General features: G+C 41.7%; 1 protein-coding gene across 1 annotated transcript in view; it reads left to right on the forward strand.

Annotated features, from left to right (window-relative positions):
- Positions 1-4,454: 4,454 nt before the first annotated feature.
- The window catches only part of tln1 (talin 1), a 198,656-nt gene continuing 179,202 nt past the window's right edge, over positions 4,455-23,908 (forward strand). The window contains 1 exon segment of the mRNA XM_034193096.1: positions 4,455-4,705. The gene's annotated coding sequence lies outside the window, so the exon portion shown is untranslated.

Raw genomic sequence — 23,908 nt, forward strand, 5'->3', positions numbered from 1 at the left:
TATATTGAAAGATACATATACTTTCTCAGATGAAATCACTGTTAAAGTATTTTTCTGTATTCATCAATACGTTTTGTTGGGGAAAGTGTAGTGACACGGACCCACAACAGGGGGCGCAAATGAACGGTCAATAGATGAGCCAAAAGGTAACAATTTAATGTTGTGAATGTGCACAACGAATATACAATCTCAGAATCTGATAGCAGTCAATACACAAAGGTGACGTGTGGGCAGGCTCGAGGATAGAAGACGTCTGTCCTGAGAAGAGCCGGAACCACACGATTTCCACCGCCACCGAACCTGGTGAATACTGGAGCCGCCAAGTCCCGAATTCCCAGGTGATCACCGTCCCCGACTGTCGGATCTGGTACTGCTGGCGAGGAGCACAAACAGTGAGATGTGGGTGTGTGTACACCCAGTAACAAAAACAGTCAGAAGGTGGAAAGTCACCTCCACCTCTAATCACACACTCGTGCAGCTCCTGTTAAACCACTTATCTGGTTGGGGGGGGGTGAAGCGAAGCCGTCGCTATTCACACCAAACGCCAATCCCACAGATGAGGCACACAACAGGAAAGCGGCTGCAAAAAGAGCTCAGACTATGACACAGTTTTCAGTACAGCAGAGAATTACCTTCACAGGTAGACGATATCTCGGCAGCGAGATGGAGATGACATCCGACTTTTATGGAGTGATGAAATGATGGGTGACAGCTGTCATGAGTTGATGTGTGACAGCTGTCACTCCCGGTTGTGTCCGTGGCGGCAGCGCCCTCTCGTGCCTGAAGCCCGCACTTCAGGCAGGGCGCCCTCTGGTGGTGGGCCAGCAGTATCTCCTCTTCTGGCGGCCCACACAACATGTTTAATTTGATGCATTAAAATGAGATTTAAAAGGCTGGAGGGTGGGTGTCTTTGAGACAATTTTAAAAAATGTTCCCATAGTTAGACTTTTCTAACTTGTTTGATGTTTGATATGTTACAGTGCTTGAACTTTTGCACAAGATGCAGCAATCAGGAAAGGTATTGATTAAATAGAAATACAATTTAGGCCCCCAGAAGCCAACGGTTTCTAGATAAGCTCAGATGCATTCTGAGCATCCAGAACACAGTAATTTTAATGTTTTGAGAAGACCATAAAGTGGACACCATTTGACTTATACAATTTGAAACTGTGGATATAAGTACTTTATTCTGAGAATAACCAGCATTGAGTTTATTAACATCCTGGTGTAAATAAGGTATTACCACATGTGTAGAATTAAAAAAGAATGATAGGTTGAGTTTTCATGAAAAAACAACTGCAATGTGGTAAAATGTATTCATAAATATGAAAGAACAGGCTCTTAATAATTATTAACTATCACATACTGTATTTTTTTCTTAAGATTTGTTTTTGCATAAGTTTGAAAAAACAACAGATCATAAGTTTAGGATAAATTACTTATCGTGAATTTAATTTTTGAAGTGGCACTAATAACAACACTCATACAGAACATAATTTCGCTTGCATAGACTGATTTTGGAGATCAATCAATAATTGCAGATGGGCTTTCTGAGGTCCCAGATAGCTTTTCTGATTTCCTTTTCTAACTTTCAGAATTGAGTAAATTAGCATATGGACCATTGATACTTATGTGTAGACACTAGTCCCTAGAGGCAACTATTTTTGGTTTCAAACCAATCAATCAATCAATCAATTTTATTTATATAGCACCAAATCACAACAAACAGTTGCCCCAAGGCGCTTTATATTGTAAGGCAAGGCCATACAATAATTACGGAAAAACCCCAACGGTCAAAACGACCCCCTGTGAGCAAGCATTTGGCGACAGTGGGAAGGAAAAACTCCCTTTTAACAGGAAGAAACCTCCAGCAGAACCAGGCTCAGGGAGGGGCAGTCTTCTGCTGGGACTGGTTGGGGCTGAGGGAGAGAACCAGGAAAAGGACATGCTGTGGAGGGGAGCAGAGATCAGTCACTAATGATTAAATACAGAGTGGTGCATACAGAGCAAAAAGAGAAAGAAACACTCAGTGCATCATGGGAACCCCCCAGCAGTCTAAGTCTATAGCAGCATAACTAAGGGATGGTTCAGGGTCACCTGATCCAGCCCTAACTATAAGCTTTAGCAAAAAGGAAAGTTTTAAGCCTAATCTTAAAAGTAGAGAGGGTGTCTGTCTCCCTGATCTGAATTGGGAGCTGGTTCCACAGGAGAGGAGCCTGAAAGCTGAAGGCTCTGCCTCCCATTCTACTCTTACAAACCCTAGGAACTACAAGTAAGCCTGCAGTCTGAGAGCGAAGCGCTCTATTGGGGTGATATGGTACTATGAGGTCCCTAAGATAAGATGGGACCTGATTATTCAAAACCTTATAAGTAAGAAGAAGAATTTTAAATTCTATTCTAGAATTAACAGGAAGCCAATGAAGAGAGGCCAATATGGGTGAGATATGCTCTCTCCTTCTAGTCCCCGTTAGTACTCTAGCTGCAGCATTTTGAATTAACTGAAGGCTTTTCAGGGAACTTTTAGGACAACCTGATAATAATGAATTAAAATAGTCCAGCCTAGAGGAAATAAATGCATGAATTAGTTTTTCAGCATCACTCTGAGACAAGACCTTTCTAATTTTAGAGATATTGCGTAAATGCAAAAAAGCAGTCCTACATATTTGTTTAATATGCGCTTTGAATGACATATCCTGATCAAAAATGACTCCAAGATTTCTCACAGAATTACTAGAGGTCAGGGTAATGCCATCCAGAGTAAGGATCTGGTTAGACACTATGTTTCTAAGATTTGTGGGGCCAAGTACAATAACTTCAGTTTTATCTGAGTTTAAAGCAGGAAATTAGAGGTCATCCATGTCTTTATGTCTGTAAGACAATCCTGCAGTTTAGCTAATTGGTGTGTGTCCTCTGGCTTCATGGATAGATAAAGCTGGGTATCATCTGCGTAACAATGAAAATTTAAGCAATACCGTCTAATAATACTGCCTAAGGGAAGCATGTATAAAGTGAATAAAATCTGGGCAAATGCAGTCCCAGAAAATTCTGAATGTGACAAACAAGAAACAGGTGTTGTAAACAAGTCAATGCTGCTAAAAATACAAACTTGCAGAAACAAAGATACTATTCTGACATGGTTTTGCACATAAGACTGGCATAGCATGTTTCAAGTACACACATATATGTCAGAAGATGGGGGGGCATACCATATTCTGTCCCCCCTGGTTGAAAAGGTGGGGGGACATGTACCCCCTATCCCCCACCAAATTGCGCCCATGTGTCAGTCAAAATTCTCAGCAACTTCTACAGGTGTATAAGGTTGAGAGTGTCCTCATCTCTGCCATCAGAGTCTGGTACGGTAAGTGCATAGTCCAAGACAGGAATGTGATTAAGACCTCACAGTACATCTCTGGCGCAGGACACACAACCTCATCAGGGACAATACACACCCCCATCACTCACTCTTCACACTCTTATCATCAGGCAGACGCCACATGAGTCTCAAGTCCAGAACAACTAGACTGTGGAACAGCTTCTACCCACAGACCATTAGGCTCCTCAATAATGCTCTGACACACTGACACCCCCCCCCCCCCCCACCACCTCCACTTGAGTGACTGTTATTTCACTGTCATCCTCTAAGTATTTATTATAATAGGATCTGTTCACTATTTGTGCACCCATGCACCTTATGGTGCACAGCATGGTGGGATGAAGTCACCGTCAAGTCACTCAAGTCATGAATCAGCAAGTCCCAAGTCAAGTCTCAAGTCAGCTTGCAAACAATTGGTGGTCATTATGACTTGAGACTTGACTTGGGACTTGCTGATTCATGACTTGAGAGTGACTTGATGGTGACTTCATCCCACCTCTAAGGAATAATGATTAAAAGTACACAATATTACACAAAATGACCAATACTGCATAAACCACACACCCTTTAGGCTGTATAATGACCACAGAGCAGCTGAACCGATTCTGCTTATTTTGACACAAATGGTCTCAGACTATGGGACTGTTTTGGACACCACCAGCCAGAGACCATGCAACATGTCCTCATGTATTGTAATAAATATTCCAGAGAAAGGCAAGAGCTTCTCTTAGAATATGGAAGAACAGGCCTGAAAGAAGCTTCTGTCGGAAGTATTTTCGACATAGTCAAGTGGGAGGGGGGATGTTCTGGCTTTTTTAAATACTTGAACGACTCTCGAGAGGATTTAGTGCTGCTATAACGGACTGATGCAGCAGGTGGCAGCAGAGCACCAATAAGGATGCCGGCTGCCGTTAAATGACCAGCAGGTGTCGCCAATGAGCATTTGAAGCTTTGTCTGAGAAGATTCAGTGTTTCGGCCGGGCTTCGAGAGTCCGTGTTATTTGGTATCAACACCCCGTCTATAATCTCTTCAAAATACACATTTCCATTCCTTGGAGAGTGCTACTGGATGTCGGCAAAAACCGTGGCCACCACATCGAGCGACACCGCCCCGCGGCGCCGCGAGTAGCCGGGGTGGAGTTAGTGCCGCACGGAGCGGATAGGGAGGGAACCGAGGGGGGAGAGAAAAAACAAAAAAAGAGTTGCTACATCTGGCCTTTCCCCTTTACTGAAACCACCTCTGTATCGGAAACAACTGCAATACCATCAACATTACTGGCTTTCGTTTAAAGGTCCGAGCTGCTGGCGGCGGGAGAGGATTCAAACGTTCAGGTCAGAATGTTTCGAACTTTGTGTGTCGAGCTTCTTGACGTCACCACCACTTAAAGTACGCAGACGGACCCGCGAATAAAAAGTGTTCGTGGAACCACCACCAACTTACTTCTATCGAGTCGGGTATTTTCATAAGTTCTGCTTTGGCTTTTCACTGCTGTGAAACCAAATAATCTGCATTTAAAGGAGTTTTTTTGGGGGGGGGGTCCACCTTTCAGTTTTCCCCTCTGAACCTCACAAACAACCACACATTTATTCTACTTAGTATTTGTGTATAACACTCTCGTTTCTGCACGTGTGGCTTTTTAGTTTTTATACTTTGTGAGTATTTTGTCCTGGTTTATGGTTTAAGCAGATTAATAAAATCAACTTTTGAGTTGTGAGACGTTTGCGGTCCGTTGAGAGTGTCGTAAATTTTTGCGTTAAACATAAGGTTTTGGAGTTTGGAGTCCGTGCTGAGTGGATTACACTCTCTGCGACCTGTTTCACTTCCGGTTTGGGCGTGCTGTGCAGCTATCAGACAAACAAGAAAAAACACAGCCTCCAGGTGTGAATTCTAACAGCGTCTGTGTGACACAGTGAAGGAACCTGCGTGTTTAAGTAATAAAGTGTTTCAGCAGCATGCAGATTTGTGTTTGACAGAGTGCCAAAATCCACAGTGTGTTTGGAGGGGAAGCGTTATGCGAGGCTTTTTGTAATACTCTATGCTGAAGGCCTTGTTTCATGTTGGTACATGACTGCCTCCATTACATGACATTTCATTTTCCTTCAAGCCCCACCAGCACTTTAATTTTCACTGCAGTAAACTCTATGTGTTACTGGATTCACCGTCAGTATGATGTCCGAAGATGCATCATTTCCATCAAGTAGGTTTTTGATTAGGTTTATGGGATGTAAAATGATGGAATGACACAAATGTTTTTGTTCAAGTTATAGTTCTTGCAAGAAAACAAACACATTCATTGTTTAATGCAAAATCTATCTTCTGCACAGTATGAAAATTGAGATATATTTGGAATATTTTCACTCCATAACCTGACCTCTATTTCTGGAAGAGTGCTAGTTGCCACCAGGGTCCAAACAAGGCTGTAAACCTGATGTCTGGGCTGCCTAGCAGCCTTGAAAGTTATGTTATCTTGAACATTTTTGGATTGGAGTTCTATGACCTTTGGGTAATGGCTGAAAGAAATAAGATTCCTCCGTTGGGCATCTGGGCTCTCACTCCTGAACAGGGTGAGAATCTCGACTATCCGGGACGGACTCAGAGTAGAGTCGCTGCTTCTTCACATCGAAAGGAGCCAGTTGAGGTGGTTTAGGCGCCTGGTGAGGATGTCTCCTGGTCGTCTCCCTAGAGAGGTCTTCTAGGCACATCCAACTGGGATGGCCCCGGGAAGACCCAGGACATGCTGATACGATTATATTTCCCAGCTGGCTTGAGAACACCTTGGGATCCTCCAGGAAGAGTTACAGGACTTGGCCGAGGATAAGAAAGTGTGGGAGGAGCTGCTTGCTCTGCTGTCACTGTGATCCAGATAAGTCGTTGAAAATGAATGAATGGAATGAATTATTAGCACTACTGAAGGTGGGGGAGGTATTTAAAAAAAACTCAGAATTTCTGAGTTAAGAACAAAACTGATATTCTGACATTATGAATTCAAATTTGTGGGATAAATGATGGTGGTGGTGGTTCATCATGAAAGTTCTGTGTTTCACTTCGCAGGTGAATCATACACTGGATTTTAGTAAGGTGGAACAACTTGAACATGGCTTTGTAGTCATTATTTTTCCTGAACAAGGTGTTTTGTGTGTAGTGTTTATGTGTCGTGTTTATTTGTCAAGAGAAAGAAGGAAGAGAGGTTATCCCTCTTTTCCTGACAGGCATGTGCACATACACACACAAAACCTCTCCTTGTTCAGAGACATAATTAATATGATAACAAGAGAGTCTCTCTGGAATGTGCACGCACACACACAAGCTCTGTCTTGTTCTAACAACTTATAACAATTAATATGCATGTTGCATGCATGTTCAAGCTGTTGCACTGTGCATGTTCAGCATGTAGTGCATGTTCGGCATGTAGTGCATGATCCACATGCAAAGTGACACGTAGCAGTAACATTAAAGTCCAACAGTTTAGATTTTTTTTTCTTTTCCATTTGTGCCTTTGTTTTTTTTTATTTTTATTTTTTCCACATTTGTGATTGATCTCAGAGAATATCCAAGTTTTTTTCTTATGAATTAGATATTTTTCCCCTCACAAATTTTTGGCTATAATTAATAGACTAACTCAGAAATTCAGTTCTGTATCTCAAAATATTACCTCATCCTTGCCTTTTACAAAACAAACAAACAGAAAAACCCAGCTGTAATTTATGTCTAAATATTCATAGTGAATTTGCAACATCAGAAGAGGAACAAGATGTGCAAGTAATGTTCATGCAGCCTCCTGGTCCCTCTCAGACAGTGGTGTGGCTATACCTGCCCACAGTAGTGAACAAGTATCGGCAGACCCACCCGCTATGCGTAAACAAATGACGCCATAGTGCGTGCGCAGCCCAAGAACTGTCCGCAGAGGAAAAGATGAAAGGACGAGAAGTGTGTGTTGGTCCCAATATGGATATTCTGGATGATTTTCTCATGGATAGTACGACAGTGAACAGTAGCCAAAGCAGCCAGCTTGATAAAGGACACACTGGCGAATTTGGAGATCAGCGTGGTACCAGCCAACATAACAAAAGTTAAAGTGAGCCAACTTTTTATGTACGCGTTTGCTGGGTGTCGTGCGTTTTGAAATGACATTAAATATTGTTAAAGTCATTCCACGTGTTGTGTATCTCAGTAAGTGATGATGCAAATAACATGCTGTTGTCATGCGGTATGCATTTTCTGAGTCCCTCCATCCATGCCGTCACCCAAAATGACAGATATTCGCCCGACGTCGGGCCTCTGAAAATGCATACCGCCCTCCAAAAGCATGTTATTGTATTATTATTATTATTTAAAGTTGAATGTTAAAGAAATAACCTTGTATTTTGTCTGTGCTTCATACTAACACATAGTAATACATTTTTGTAAAGGTAGAAATGTCATTTCCTAGAAAAAACATCATGTTTCTAAATCAGGGTAAAACTGTCACAAGCGTAACGCTGAGAATAAGTCCTTGATTTATTTGTGTCAAAACCTTAGCTATATCTCCTACTCTGCTTCAATACAATAATTATATTACTTGTTCAATAATACCAGGAACTAATGGACAGAATTTCTTTGTTTCAGGCTTCTGCAGACTAAAGAAGATACCTCCAATTGTTGTCGCAAGCGTTACGCTCTAGCACATTATATATATGCACTGATAATTTCTAGCAATGACTGAACCGAAACCAATAGAAATATTGAAACTCTGATATATAACCATACCTAAAATGATAACATTTCACAAAAAAGACCACTTTTAAATTTTGATGGTTATGTCACACTTTGGCTTCATTATTTTTGAACTAGGCCATAACATGAACTTGCGTATTATGTTATGGTCATTTTTAAAATGTGCACAGAAACTTCTTGGGCTAAACCTTCAGGGTGAACACAGTTTAAAAAATCCTGAACTCCACTTTGTTGCATATTATGTCAAAAGTATGCTGACATTTATTGCTACATACTACCTCTGTTTCTGCTAGCTGACCTTTTTTAAGATACATGTAGATAAGCAGATCAGGCCCCAGTTTATCATCCTTGACATCAGAAAAAAGTGAGAGAGGGCAGATTTTTATGTATTGTATTTATTTGCAGCCGGTCTGCTTTATGTCAGCCTGATCCTGTCTAAGCTAAGCAGTGCAGGATCTGGTTAGTACTTGGATGGGAGACCTCTTGGGAACACCAGCGGCTCTGTGTGTTTCTCCAGGTAAAACTGGAGTTGTGCCACAAAGGGCATCTGGTGTTAAACTTGTGCCAAATACCAGTGCTGTGGTGAACCTGAACAAAAATGTGAGTAGCCAAATGAACAACAGCAATTTTTTTTGTTTTCTCTGATAAAACAAGAGAGAAGGGATTTGTTTAAAAGATGTGAAATTTCAGCTACAGTTTGCCAGAAGGCACATAGAATAGAATGTGTCGGCACAGAGCTACAACTCCATGTGGGGGAACTCATCCTGCAGCTGTTGTACTTGGCGTTCAATCTACCTCCATTGTCAAGCAGCAAGCTCCAAGCCCGGCTCGGTAAACTTTGGCCATCTTTGGCCAAAGTATACTCACCACCAAGTGAATGTGCCGGTGTCGCAGACCGAACGGTACCCCTTAAAAATCAGACCGCCTTACCTTCACTGGGCATGTGTCATTAGCCACAGTTCACGGATTATCACCTCGTTTCTGCTTAAAACTGCACTCCAGTCATCATCTCTCTCACCGACAGATATCTGAAGTTTTTGTACAACAGTCTTTTCCACATAAATTCAGCATTATTTCATCATAAAAGACTGAGAAAGCGATCAGATCACTGCTGCAATATGAGCTGCTAGCTAATGCGTTGAGTTTCTGCTTAAAATGGCCTCGTTTCTGCTTAAAACTGACTTTAGAATGATTTAAGAGCTAATAATCCCATTAATCCATTTGATTGCTTTGGGTGAAGACTCCATCTCAGATGTGCTGCTGTGGTCCGAAATGACACGTGCACAGTGAAGCAAGGCAGACCGATTTTTGGGGTGGGAACCATTCGGTCTGCGACACCAGTTCTTGCACCAGCTGTACCACTGTCAAAGATATTTACCAAAAAAAAAATTTTTTAAATTGATGTGGGCAGATTTTGCCATGCAAGCAGGGATTAGAAACTAATAGTTCTTTATGGGACCTTATGGTACAAGAGCAGTTTGAAGAGTTTCTACAGGTGTTATGCACCTTTTTCTAACCCTCACTTCAGAACAGTCACTTAAAACTGGCTCTCCAGTATGCAGTTAAACGGGGATAAACCAGACAACTCTAACGTCTTCCATCCCCAACAGCTACAGCGGTGAGTTAAGACCCAGGTACATCAGTCCTTTAACTATCCACATAAAACCTAACCTCGACAGTCTTCTCATTAATTCAGACAACTTGACCCAGACAGATTTTTGTTCTACTCCACCTTGGAATTTGAGACAACCTAATTGAGGGAGAGAGACTGCTCATCTCCTCTTTGAATCCCCACAAAACAGGCTCAAACTGCTTTAACGGTGGGTCAGAGGTCATAACCATAATGCAGCATCAAAGATATAGCGATGTTATGATGTTGTCCCACCTGCATATTGATTCTTTCATTTTATATACCTGCTTTTTCACATTAGTGATCATGGGGGACTGGAGCCTGTCCTAGTAGTCATTGGGCAAGAGTCAGGGTACATCCCGTCATAGATCCTTATAAAATATATCAGTCTATCTCGTAATTCTGATATACCGCCCAATCCTACGACCTAATATCATCATTGATTTTAGCCTGTACAAAAAGTCAGACACACGACCACTTGCCTTTGAAAATAACATACTAATGACCTTTTCATACACCGATAGACACTGATGGGCCTAAGGAGGATGACTGTTTCTTTGCAACAGTAGTGACTGGGCACAACCGTTGTGGTCTCCGTATCCTCTAAGGCCCATGCCTTACTCTTAACACTGAAATGTACAGAGAAACCCAACAACAGCACTGTTTAGCTTTTGCATACTCACAATCATTTCTCCACGCACTTCACCTTTTAAAGTCTGATCATCCAGTGATTATCTGTATTTTCAACAAAGTAGAACGTTTACTTACAGACCTGTGGTTTTCTGTTTGAATTCTGAGTCATGGTGGCCTCTTTGGGAAGGAGAAGGCAGGTAGTGCTGCCAAATCCCAACCTCGGGCCTCAGACCTCTACTGTTCACACATATTTCAAGGAAATAGCAAACTGAATGGGAAAGCTGTTCTGGAAACAAATGGAATAAAATAAACCCTGTTGTCAATAAGAAAGTGCTGCACACCTTTCAAACCAGACATGATCAAGTTGTGTACACCAGATACTGTGTTGGTCATGTGAGGCTCACCATTAGTGTTTATAATAATAATAATAATTATTATTATCATTATTGTTGTTGAAGGGGGATGAGCCACCATCATGAGTATCCTTTGTAGAGTATCCTTCTTGATATTGCATATTTTACATTCGTATCCTGGTCATAATGCCACGAGGAAACCGTTTTACTCGTGTACTTTTAAATTATGTTTTTGCTATGGGTTGACAGATTTTTATTTTTTATTTTGTGTGTGTGTGTGTGCGCATGTATGTTCATTATATATATATATATGTGTATATATATATATATGTATATGCGTACATGCAGTGGGAAAAATAAGTATTCAACACGTCACCATTTTTTCTGTATATTTCTAAAGGTGCTATTGACATGGAATTTTCATCAGATATCTGTAACAACCCAGGTAATCCACATATACAAAGAAACCAAAACAAATAATTACAGAAATTAAGTTATGTGTAATAAAATAGATTGACACAGGGAAAAAATATTGAACATGCTTACTGAAATTTATTTATACTTTGTACAAAAGTCTCTGTTGGTAATAACAGGTTTAAGCCTCCTCCTGCATGGATAAACTAGTCAAATACATTGCTCAGGTGTAATTTTGGTCCATTCATCCACGCAAACAATCTTGAAATATTGACCTCTCCTTTTGGCTCAGCGCCCTTTTCGTCACAGCAGTACCTTAAAGCAAATGCATTACCGCCCCTGCTTCGCCACTTCTCTGGCCAATCTCACGCTCCATTGTCCCCTCACCCGTGAGCAAGACCCCGAGGTACTTGTACTCCTTCACTGGGGGCAGGACCGTATTCCCTACCCAGAGTAGACAATCCATCGGTTTCCTGGTGAGAACCATAGCCTCAAATTTAGAGATGCTGATCCTCATCCCAGCCGGTTCACACTCGGCTGTGAACCGATCCAGTGAGTGTTGGAGGTCGAAGGCCAATGAAGCCAAGTGCAAAAAGCAGTGATGAAACCCTGAGTCCACCAAACTGTAGACCCTCCTCCCCCGACTACGCCTTGTTATCCTGCCCATGAATATCACAAACAGAATTGGTGACAAGGCGGAGGCCATCCCCCACTGGAAATTAATTCGACTTACTGCCGAGCACCCGAACACAGCTCTCCCTTTGTAAGTACAGAGATTGGATGGCCCTGAGAAGGGACCCCCTCACTCCATACTCCCACAGTATCTCCCGGGGTACCGGATCATATGCCTTCTCCAAGTCCACAAAACACATGTAGACTGGGTGGGCATACTCCCAGGAACCCTGCAGGATCCTTGTGAGAGTGAAGAGCTGGTCAGTTGTTCCCGCATTGTTTCTCTTCAATCAGAGGTTCGACTAACGGCCGAACCCTCCTTTCCAGCAGCCTGGAGTAGACTTTACCAAGGAGGCTGAGTGGTGTTATGCCCCTATAATTGGCACAAACTCTCTGATCCCCCCTTTTTAAATATGGGGACCACCACCCCAGTTTGCCACTCCTTAGGCACTGTCCCAGACCTAAACACAATGTTGAAGAGACGTCTCATCCAAGACAGTCCCCTCACACCCAGAGCCTTCAGCATTTCTGGATGGATCTCATCAACCCCGGGGCCTTGTCACTATGGAGTTGTTTGACTACCTCAGTGACTTCCACCAGGGAAATTGATGAGAATCCTCCATCAGCTTCCAGTTCGGCCCCTACTATAGAGGGTGCTCCGCTCTGATGCAGGAGTTCTTCAAAGTGTTCCTTCCAGCACTGGATTACATCCTCAGTTGAGGTCAACAGAGTCCCATCCTTACTGTAGACAGCTACTGTAGACCGTTTTCTCCTCTTGAGGTGCCTCACGGGCTGCCAGAAGCACGTTGGTGCCAATCGAAAGTCCTTCTCCTTGGTTACTCTGAACTCCTCCCACATCTGGTGCTTTACCTTCCTCACAGCAGAGGCTGCCGCCCTTCGGTACCTTGCATCTGCATCAGTCCTCCGAGATAACATATCCTGGAAGGACTCCTTCTTCACCAAGAACCAAGAGCCAGACAAGAGAAGTACAGACAGACAGACAGACCTGAGCAGAAAAAAACCAGCAAGAGAATAAACAAACAAAAACCAATGAACTAAGAAAAATAACAAACAGATCAGAGAAAAGAAATGATAGATAATCAAGCAAACTCAAACCCTGACAGATATGTAGAAAAACCTGACTCCCTGAAAATTTTTTACAGTGCATCCAGAAAGTATTCAGTGCTTCACGTTTTCCACATTTTATGTTGCAGCCTTTTTTTCCTCAAAATTCTAGTTGCAATACCCCATAATGATTAAAGGTATAAAGATTTTTTTTTTTTTTTGCAAATTATTAAAAATATTTTTTAAAAAGAAATCACAGTATTCACAGCCTTTGCCATGAAGTTCAAAATTGACCTCAGGTGGATCTTGTTTCCACTGATCATCCTTGAGATGGTTCTACAGCTTAATTGGAGTCCAGGTGGGCTAATGGACATGAGTTGGAAAGACACACACCTGTCTACATATAAGGTCCCACAGTTGACAGGGTTCTCAGTGCACAAACAAAGCATGAAGTCAAATGAATTGTCTGTAGACTTCAGAGACAGGATTGTCTCAAGGCACAAATCTGGAGAAGGGTACAGAAACATTTCTGCTGCTTTGAAGGTCCCATTGAGCTCAGTGGCCTCCATCTGTAAATGGAAGAAGTTTAGATCCACCAGGATTCTTCCTAGAGCTTAGCCCGTCTTGGATTGGAGTTTGGTGGAAACCAGGCACCATCCCTACAGTGAAGCATGGTGGTGGTGGCAGCATCATGCTTTAGGGATGTTTTTCAGTGGCAAGAACTGGGAGACTAGTCAAGATTGAGGGAAAGATGAATGCAGCAATGTATAGAGACATCCTGGATGAAAACCTGCTCCAGAGGGCTCTTGTCTTCAGACTGGGGCGAATGTTCATCTTTTAGCAGGACAATGACCCAATGCACACAGCCAAGATATCAAAGGAGTGGCTTCAGGACAACTCTGTGAATGTCCATGAGTGGCCCAGCCAGAGCCCAGACCTGAATCTGATTGCACATCTCTGGAGAGATTTGAAAATGGCTGTGCACTGACGCTCCCCATCCAACCTGATGGAGCTTGAGAGGTGCTGCAAAGAGGAATGGACCAAACTGCCCAAAGATAGGTGCACCAAGCTTGTAGCATCATATTCAAGAAGACTCGAGGTTGTAATTGCTGCCAAAGGTGTCTTAACAAAGTATTGAGCAAAGGTTGTGAATACTTACGTACCTGTGATTTGTTAGTTTTTTATTTTTAATAAATTTGCAAAAATAATAATAAAAAAAATCATGTTATGATGGGTGTTGCGAGTACTAGTTTGAGGGGAAATTGAATTTCATCCATTTTGGAATAAGGCTGTAACATAAAATGTGGAAAAAGTGAAGTGCTGTGAATACTTTCCAGATGCACATATGAAAAGGTGAGAAAATAAGCTTTTTTTTTTGAACAAATGATTGTATGATATGTATAATTATGTAGAAAAAGTTTAATGACCAGGAGACCATCTTGAAAGTGATTGTAGGCTGACACTGGCCCCTTGAAAATTGATTTTTCCATTTTCGCACATAAAAATATTGACCAATTTGGAGACCAATATCTCAGAAACTACAAGAGATGGACCTTTCCTGATGATAGAATCTGAAACACTGGGCCCAAATTACACAGGAAAGCAAATTTCAGCCAGAAATATCTGCTTGTGTCAGAGATACTGGTGTCTAAATTTGGCTGCACAGTTGCATGCAATTCGTGAGTGTAAAAAAAAAAAAACAGGCACAACAACCCTTTTTTAAAGGCCCATAGTTGAGAAACCCTGAAGATTTTCCACCTAAAACTTTGCATGTGTTCATTATATATGTCGAGGCACCAACAGTTTTTTTTTTGTTGTTGTTTGTTTGTTTTTGTTTTTTTTTTTGTTTTTTTTTTAAAGCCAAATCTGAGTCGGTCACCATGGGACCTGTGTTATGGAATGACCGTATGGATTCACTACCTTTTTGCCATGAAATACTCATAGATGCTGATGTGGCATTAATTCACAGTCTACTGCTGCTTCTGCATGATCTAAACACTGTCAACACGTACATCATGTCATGAGACGTTCCCAATTCGGGGAGTATCATTATTTGCTGCAGGAGCTGCGTCTGGATGACAGCTGCTTTCAGCGGTCCTTCCACCTCTGCAGGACCCAGTTTGAGGACCTCCTGTCCCGTTCACGCGCGCACATGTAAACAATAAAAAAAAAAAAAACTCCGCTCCCCCTCCTGCGGGGCCGCTGCTCACGCCAAAAACTCTGTCATAATTGTGTTTATAAACCAGTCACCATTTGTTTTATTATACATCTGTGTAGTTAATTAATAAAATAATCTTCACGGACGATTCACTCGTGCGCGCATGTAAAAAAAAAAAAAAAAAAAACCTCCGCTCCCCTTGCTGTGGGGCTGCTGCTCGCTCCAAAAACTCTGTCATAATTGTGAAATAAAGGACAAAAGGGACATAAGTCCTGCTCACAAGCTGGCTACCAGAGACAGGACATGTTCACATCCAACTCAGTTAAACTCCAGACATCTCCACGTCACTACATATAGTCCCAGATTGGTCATCACGGCGCGACAAGACAAAAAAGTTCAGATTTTTCAACTTGGGGAGGAGGACAACACGACGCAATATCGCCAATTGCTCAAAATCGCTTCACTCGTGTCGCTTCATTTGCGTCCATCGCGTCGCACTGCGTGGCTTGGCGCCACAACGCGTCCTTCCATAGGGATTACATGGTAACCTGTCACTGCTGTCGCTCACGTCGCGCCCAGTGTGAATGCGGCTTTACTTTAGATAAGAACTCTTGCAAAACTAACTCGTAGTTATTCATTTATAAATATTTGAATTTGTTGACACTAGAATAGGAGATCAGGAATAAAATATCTTGGACTTATGTCTCCATATGAGAAAATACATTTTGTAGCTTTGCACAGATATTGTGATGTTAAAATATTCTGTTTTTTAGAAAACAATGTTATAAGCCTGGTGGGCCACCAGACTAACCACCAACCACCAGGCTAGAAATATTTTGTGTACAATGCCAGTGAAAAATGCTGCTTAATATCATTAATGTAGATGTCTATAATCATTCCAGTGCATCTGCAGCACATTTATTCTGGTATTCTCTCACACAAATGGTCCTCTTTTGAGAATTGTTACTTTCATATCAATTTGACAGTGTGGTAATTGGCTTTTTTTTTTTTTACCTGGTGTCATCTGATAGCAGCACGACGTTAAAACTGCTGCTTCTGTCCGCTTCAATTAAGGTTAGCAGTCAGCTTATGATAGAACGTTATATTCTGACATTTACTCCAAATATTTTGACTCCTTTCAACATAACAAAAGCCAGGCGTCCTCCACCACTGAATATATTTCTGCACTGCAGACTTTTTTCATGAAACATTCATCGTTCACCTGATCCATTTGTGCCATTAAAACTCCTCATTAACTCTTGTTCCACTAACCACTAACCACCAACCACCAGGCTAGAAATATTTTGTGTACAATGCCAGTGAAAAATGCTGCTTAATATCATTAATGTAGATGTCTATAATCATTCCAGTGCATCTGCAGCACATTTATTCTGGTATTCTCTCACACAAATGGTCCTCTTTTGAGAATTGTTACTTTCATATCAATTTGACAGTGTGGTAATTGGCTTTTTTTTTTTTTACCATTAAAACTCCTCATTAACTCTTGTTCCACAGCAGATATCTATGCTGTTAAAGGCAGTGTCTTTAGAAAAAAAAAAGCAGAAACCTTTGTGATTCTTAATGTGATCTGCATGATTTTTGTTTTTATTATTTTTTATTTTTTTTGGACAGTAGCTTTTTAAGTTGGCTGCCGTGCAACACATTTTGCACTCATTTTGTGTGGACGTGCAGTACCAGGGTGTCTGGTAGGGGGGGATCAATGAAGAATGGAAGTCTTTACTTGTCTGTCTAAAATAATTGAACTATTGGTATCATTTGCGAGCTGAACGTGAAGTGGGCTGAGGTGGGGAGTCACATCAGCCTTTAAGCCATTTCTCTGTCCCTCATGTTCATGCTATTCAGGACACCCACTGTTTTGTGAGCATACTGCCTGTTTTGACATGTACGCAAAACAGTTCCTTTTGCCCGCTGCAGTTTCATTTCTGCATTGGAGCTATATTATATTTTTTTGCAGCAGGAGAGAATTTATCTTAAAGTAGACCTGCATTGAAATAAATGCAGTCAGATCTTTGGACCAAAAAATGACTTACATTTACACATAAGATCCTTCTGAATGTAGTAAAGTAAATCTGGAAGCCCAGATCTGTCATTCAACGGAGAAATCTTCATTTAAAAATGACAAATTTACAGCTAACATTTAGCCCTTCGCAAAACTGTCCCTCTCATCATGGGCGCTGCCGAGACGTCACGGAGAAGACCCTCTCTCCCAGCATGCATTGCGCACCAACTGTAATTTGTGGATTTACGTCAGTTTGCATCTGCACCTTTTTCTTGTCTTATATGGAAGGATCTACTTTTTTTAAAACTTCATATTGTCTTGCGGCACGTTTGGCCCGTCACATGCACAACAGTGTTGCATCGGGTTCGTTGACGCCTGCCCGTCGGCTCAATGTTTTCATGGTTTGCTTATACGAGCTGTTTTGCTGTGATTCATCCTGATTTGTATTTACTCATACTATGTGTGAAGGGGCCCTTAGTGTTTTGTTTTTATTTATATATATATATATATATATATGAGGTCTATTAGAAAACTAACCAGCAGTTTTATAAAAAAAAAAAAAAAAAACTATATGGATTTGAATCACGTGCGATTACACCAGACATGCTTGAACCCTCGTGCGCATGAGTTTTTTTCACGTGTGTCGGTGACGTCATTCGCCTGTGGGCAGGCTTTGAGTGAGCACTGGTCCAGCCCTCTCGGCTGAAATCTTTTGTCTGAGACACTGCTGGAGACGGCGCGCATTGCTTTATCAAAATTTTTTCAGGACCTGTGAGGGATATCCAAGTGGACACTATTCGAGAAATTCAGCTGGTTTTCGGTGAAAAGTTTAACGGCTGATGAGAGATTGTGGAGTTTCTTTCGCTTTAAGGACAGCTCACAAAGCGGATCGGCGCGGTCGGAGGTGGCGTCCGTCTGGCTGTTTCGAGCTGAAAACATCCTAATTTAAGGCTCTGTTCACCCAGGTCATTGTCAGAGAACAGAGAAGTTTCAGAAGAAGTCGGCATGAGGAGTTTATGCGGACATTCCACTGTTAAAGGAGATTTTGTAATGAAAGAACGTGCGGGCAAATTCTCTGAGTCGGTTCCGTGACGACGATGCAAATCCGTCTGCGCCGCGACAGGAAAAACACATCCGTGTTGAAAACCATTTGTAAAATTCTGGCGGCTTTTGATGGCTTTCAACAAGTGAGTATCTGAGAAATTGTTTAACAGCTGGGCATGTTCCAACTTGTCCGTTTAGGTTTCCAATGGAGGTGTTTTTCCTGTCGCGATCCCCCGCGGTCGGGTCCGGCCCGACATGCGAATCTGCCAGCACGTTCTTTCATTACAAAATCTCCTTTAACAGTGGAATGTCCGCATAAACTCCTCATGCCGACCTCTTCCGAAACTTCTCTGTTCTCTGACGACGACCTGGGTGAACAGAGCCTCAAATGTGGAAGTTTTCAGCTTGAAACAGCGAGACGCCGCCGCCTTGGAGCGTAGATCGCCGTCAGGCGCCGTGGGCCGTCCTTAAAGCGACACTAACAGACCAAAATCTCTCATCAGCCGTTAAAATTTTCACCGAAAACCAGCTGAATTTATCGAATGGTGTCCACTCAGTTGTGCCTTACAGTTTTTGAAAAATTTTTTATCAAACAAAGCAGCAGTCTCTGAGCCATTCCTAAACAATGAAAAAATCGACGAGAGGGTGGGCCACTTCTCACTCAAAGACTGCCCACAGGCGAATGACATAACCGACAGGCGTGAAAAAACTCACGCATGCCCACGAGGGTTCAAGCATGTCTGATGTAATCACACGTGATTCAAATCCATATGGTTTTTGAAAAAAACAATAAGGTCGGATACTTTTCTAACAGACCTCCTGTATATATCAATCAATCAATCAATCAATTTTATTTATATAGCGCCAAATCACAACAAACAGTTGCCCCAAGGCGCTTTATATTGTAAGGCAAGGCCATACAATAATTACGTAAAAACCCCAACGGTCAAAACGACCCCCTGTGAGCAAGCACTTGGCGACAGTGGGAAGGAAAAACTCCTTTTTAACAGGAAGAAACCTCCAGCAGAACCAGGCTCAGGGAGGGGCAGTCCTCTGCTGGGACTGGTTCGGGCTGAGGGAGAGAACCATATATATGTGTGTGTGTGTGTGTGTGTGTGTGTGTGTGTGTGTGTGTGTGTGTGTGTGTGTGTGTGTATATAAATTTACAAAATCTGAAAACAAAACATTTTTACATTGTCATTATGGGGCATTGTGTGTAGAATTTTGAGGTTAAAAAAAAGAGAAGAATTTTAGCCATTTTGGAATAAGCTATGAATATTTTCTGGATGCATGTGTTTACTCAACAAAAATATAAACACAACACTTTTGGTTTTGCTCCCATTTTGTATGAAATGAACTCAAAGATCTAAAACGTTTTCCACATACACAATATCACCATTTCCCTCAAATATTGTTCACAAAATAGTCTAAATCTGTGATAGTGAGCACTTCTCCTTTGCTGAGATAATCCATCCCACCTCACAGGTGTGCCATACCAAGATGCTGATTAGACACCATGATTAGTGCACAGGTGTGCCTTAGACTGCCCACAATAAAAGGCCACTCTGAAAGGTGCAGTTTATCACACAGCACAATGCCACAGATGTCGCAAGATTTGAGGGAGCGTGCAATTGGCATGCTGACAGCAGGAATGTCAACCAGAGCTGTTGCTCGTGTATTGAATGTTCATTTCTCTACCATAAGCCGTCTCCAAAGGCGTTTCAGAGAATTTGGCAGTACATCCAACCAGCCTCACAACCGCAGACCACGTGTAACCACACCAGCCTAGGACCTCCACATCCAGCATGTTCACCTCCAAGATCGTCTGAGACCAGCCACTCGGACAGCTGCTGAAACAATCGGTTTGCATAACCAAAGAATTTCTGCACAAACTGTCAGAAACCGTCTCAGGGAAGCTCATCTGCATGCTCGTCGTCCTCATCGGGGTCTCGACCTGACTCCAGTTCGTCGTTGTAACCGACTTGAGTGGGAAAATGCTCACATTCGCTGGTGTTTGGCACGTTGGAGAGGTGTTCTCTTCACGGATGATGCAAAGGAGATGTGTTGCACTGCATGAGGCAAATGGTGGTCACACCAGATACTGATATCCCCCCCATGAAACAAAACTGCACCTTTCAGAGTGGCCTTTCATTGTGGACAGTCTAAGGCACACCTGTGCACTAATCATGGTGTCTAATCAGCATCTTGATATGGCACACCTGTGAGGTGGGATGGATTATCTCAGCAAAGGAGAAGTGCTCACTATCACAGATTTAGACTGGTTTGTGAACAATATTTGAGGGAAATGGTGATATTGTGGATGTGGAAAAAGTTTTAGATCTTTGAGTTCATCTCATACAAAATGGGAGCAAAACCAAAAGTGTTGCGTTTATATTTTTGTTGAGTGTATATATATATATATATATATATATATATATATATATATATATTAAAACTAAAACAGAATTCAATCACGGTTACTTTGAGTGTCCTAGTTTTACTACTGCAATTCTGCATTAAGTGCAATTCAGACAAAAACTTTGCTTATTATTAAAAACAAAATTATGATTCCAAACCTTAAAGGTCTACCACCTCTGGGTTTTTTTAAGATTTAAGACAAAAAAAATTTCTCTGGCACCACTATAATTTTATTCTATCTTTTAAATTCAGTTTAATTATTTTTTATTTATATAGCACCATATCACAACAAATCTGCCTCAAGACACTTCATACGAGTAACGTCTAACCTTGAGCAAGCACACAGGTGACAGTGGTAAGGAAAAACTCATTCTGATGATATTGTGGAAGAAATCACAAGCAGACCAGACTTGGAAGGTTGACCCACTGCTGATGCTATTCTAACAGTTACAAGGTTTTTACAAAATTTGACCAAATTGAAGACACAGGAAAAAAAACGGAATTGCATCAAAACCAAACCATCATTGAGGTGGGCACACAGTCATTGGCGCCTCAGGCAGGATAACATGAGATCAATCCAGTGACCTGGGGTGTAGGGCCAGCGTCTATCCATCACCTTGTCAGTTTCACTTTAGTAAATGCTGTCTTCATGGAAGAATGCAGACTGTAGTGGCTCAGAGAGGTCACCCTTAGCAAGGTGGTCCACAGGCTGCTGCGTCTGCTTCAGCCAGGGAATCTCATGGTCTCATCAGTGCCTGGCAGCTAGCCCTGAGCTTCACTAACAGACCCAGAAATTAGATGACGTGAGGCTGAGACCTGTTCCATTGCTAATAAAATCAATTAAAAGGATAGGAAGCACAGTTCTGTACTATGCCAGCATGCTAACCATACGAGAAACTAGATGTCTTTAGTCTAGACTTGAATGTCTGTACAGAATCTGGCTGTTTTATTGATGCAGAGAGATCATTCCACAAAACAGGCATAATAAGAGAAGGTTCTGTGGCCTGCAGACTTTTTCTTAACCCTAGGGACACAAAGTAGTCCTGCGTCCTGAGAGCGCAGAGGCCGTGACGGTACATAGAGTGTAATTAAATCAGCTAGGTAGGGAGTTGCTAGTTTGTGAATAACTTTATAGGTTAGTAACAGAACCTTTAAAATCAGACCTTACAGAGACAGGAAGCCAGTAAAGAGGGGCCAAAATCGGTGTATTGTGGTCAAACTTTCTTTTTCTTATCAAAATTCCAAGCAGCAGCATTTTAAACCAATTGGAGACCCTAATGCTGGATTGTGGTAAATTGTGGATCAGGGTCTCTTTATCAGCTGTAGACAGGATGTGATAAATCTTTGCTATGTTACGAAAGTGGAATTCAGCAGTCCTGGTGGTTTCTCTGATGTGGAGGTCAAAGGATAATGTGGGATCAAAAATCACCCCAAGGTTCCTCACTTTCACTGTGATGTAGTTTGACATACGAGCCTAGGTTAAACGTTAGCTGGTCAAACTGATGGGATGTCTCGGTGGACCAAGGACCTTCATTTTAGTCTTCTCTAAGTTTAAAAGTAAGAAATTACTTGACATCCAGCTTTTTACAGAAGCAAGGCAATCCTCTGGAAAGTCTGGAAGTATATGACATTACCAGCAGTTATTGCCATGTATAACTGGGTATCATCAGTGTAGCAATGGAAAGTAAGCCCATAGCGTTGCAGTATGTGCCCAAGGGGTGCTAAATGCAGGGAGCCTAAGACAGACCCCTCTGGAACCCCGTATTTCATAGCAACAAATTTAGAGGTAACATTACCGTACAGGACACAGTGAGAGCAACTGGTTAGGTGATCTCAACCATCCAAGGACATTCCCAGTAATCCCAAAATGATTCTCCAGCCCATCTAGTAGAATATGATGATCCACCATATCAAATGCAGAACTAACATCTAACAGTAATAGAACCGTAGTGGTTGTCTGACTCTGTTGCAAGCAGAATATCATTTATGACTTTAGTGAGAGCTGTCTCCATGGAATGATGTGTTCTAAATGCAGCCTCCAGTGGCTCAAAGAGATTATTCTCAGTAAGGTGGTCCTCGAGCTGCTATGAAGCTACTTTTTCAAGGATTTTACAACACAATGAAAGGTTTGATGTTGGCCTATAATTTTTTAGTAGACTGGGGTCAAGGTTAGATTTCTTAAGTATTTGTTTCATCACTGCAGATTTAAAACATAGGAGCAGATCCTGAGGTTAGTACGGTAGGCCCAAGAGTTTAAATAAGAGATTCATACACAGTAAATTTTGCAGAAATCACCAGTGTTAATTTAACACTGACCCGGTGTGGGACCATATGTACTCTGGCAGTCTGAATTTAACACTGGTGATTTTGCTGTGTAACATTATATTGCCAATATGATCAAAATTCGCACTGTCTGTAAAACATTTATTTCTGCCCCTGAAGGGGAGAATTTCAAGCGTTCAAATGACCATAACCTGCATTTGGTAGCGACATCATAGGTCACGTGGGGGCTTCCCCCAACTTGCGTGAGGAATGCTGGGAAGCTCATGGCGACTGCCAATCAGAAGAAAAGAAAGGCAGCGTGGCATCAACTGGCTTCTGACTCAAATAAAATAAGCCAAGATGGTGGGAAATGCTCCGAAACGTCTTATTTCTGTAAAAATCCGTTTTATGTTTTGTAAAAGTTGGTGATAAATAAACACTTATGAATCTAAAAATGCTGTTTTTGCAACCAGATACAGCTCATCTTAAGACATGTTATGGATGTTAGTGTGCACATCCTGTGAACGCGCATCATTCAAATCTCAAAACTTCACACCTGTGCACAGAAGAAGGAAAACATTTGCTGTCGAATTCCTCCAGATGTTCTTTTCATTAAAATGAGCTGTAGTTTTGCAACACATTACATTATAATGCTTGGATTTTGATAGATTTGGTAGAAACTCAATTTTGTCCATTTTGTGAAATTTGAAAGGCCGTACAGCTTTAAAGAAACCACTTGGATTTAAGATAAATATGTGAATTTGCATTTAATCCCAATTAACCAGAAGCTGACTACAGACACTCTTAAGGTTAATCGCAGATGAAGTCAGCTGATTGGTTAAACCCCATGTCCACCACAGCATAAATAGTGTTGTGTCTTGACTCTCAGATAATTTAATTGATACCTGAGGCGGTGCTGCACACAACTCATTCAGAGTTCATATTTCACCATTTTGTCAGTACTTACTGTCCCTCACATAAATACATTTCAGAATTCACAGAATAACAACTAAAGTTTTGCTGGTCCATTTTAAACATCACAACAGAAACCTTAACTTGGTGGACTTGTGATGCATCTTGCTATGTTACATTGTTACACACTTATATGACACACAAATGCAGAAGGATGGGCTGCGTGGCAGTTTAAGTTCT

The sequence above is a fragment of the Thalassophryne amazonica genome, chromosome 17, assembly GCF_902500255.1.
Source record: "Thalassophryne amazonica chromosome 17, fThaAma1.1, whole genome shotgun sequence".
Taxonomy (NCBI): domain Eukaryota; kingdom Metazoa; phylum Chordata; class Actinopteri; order Batrachoidiformes; family Batrachoididae; genus Thalassophryne; species Thalassophryne amazonica.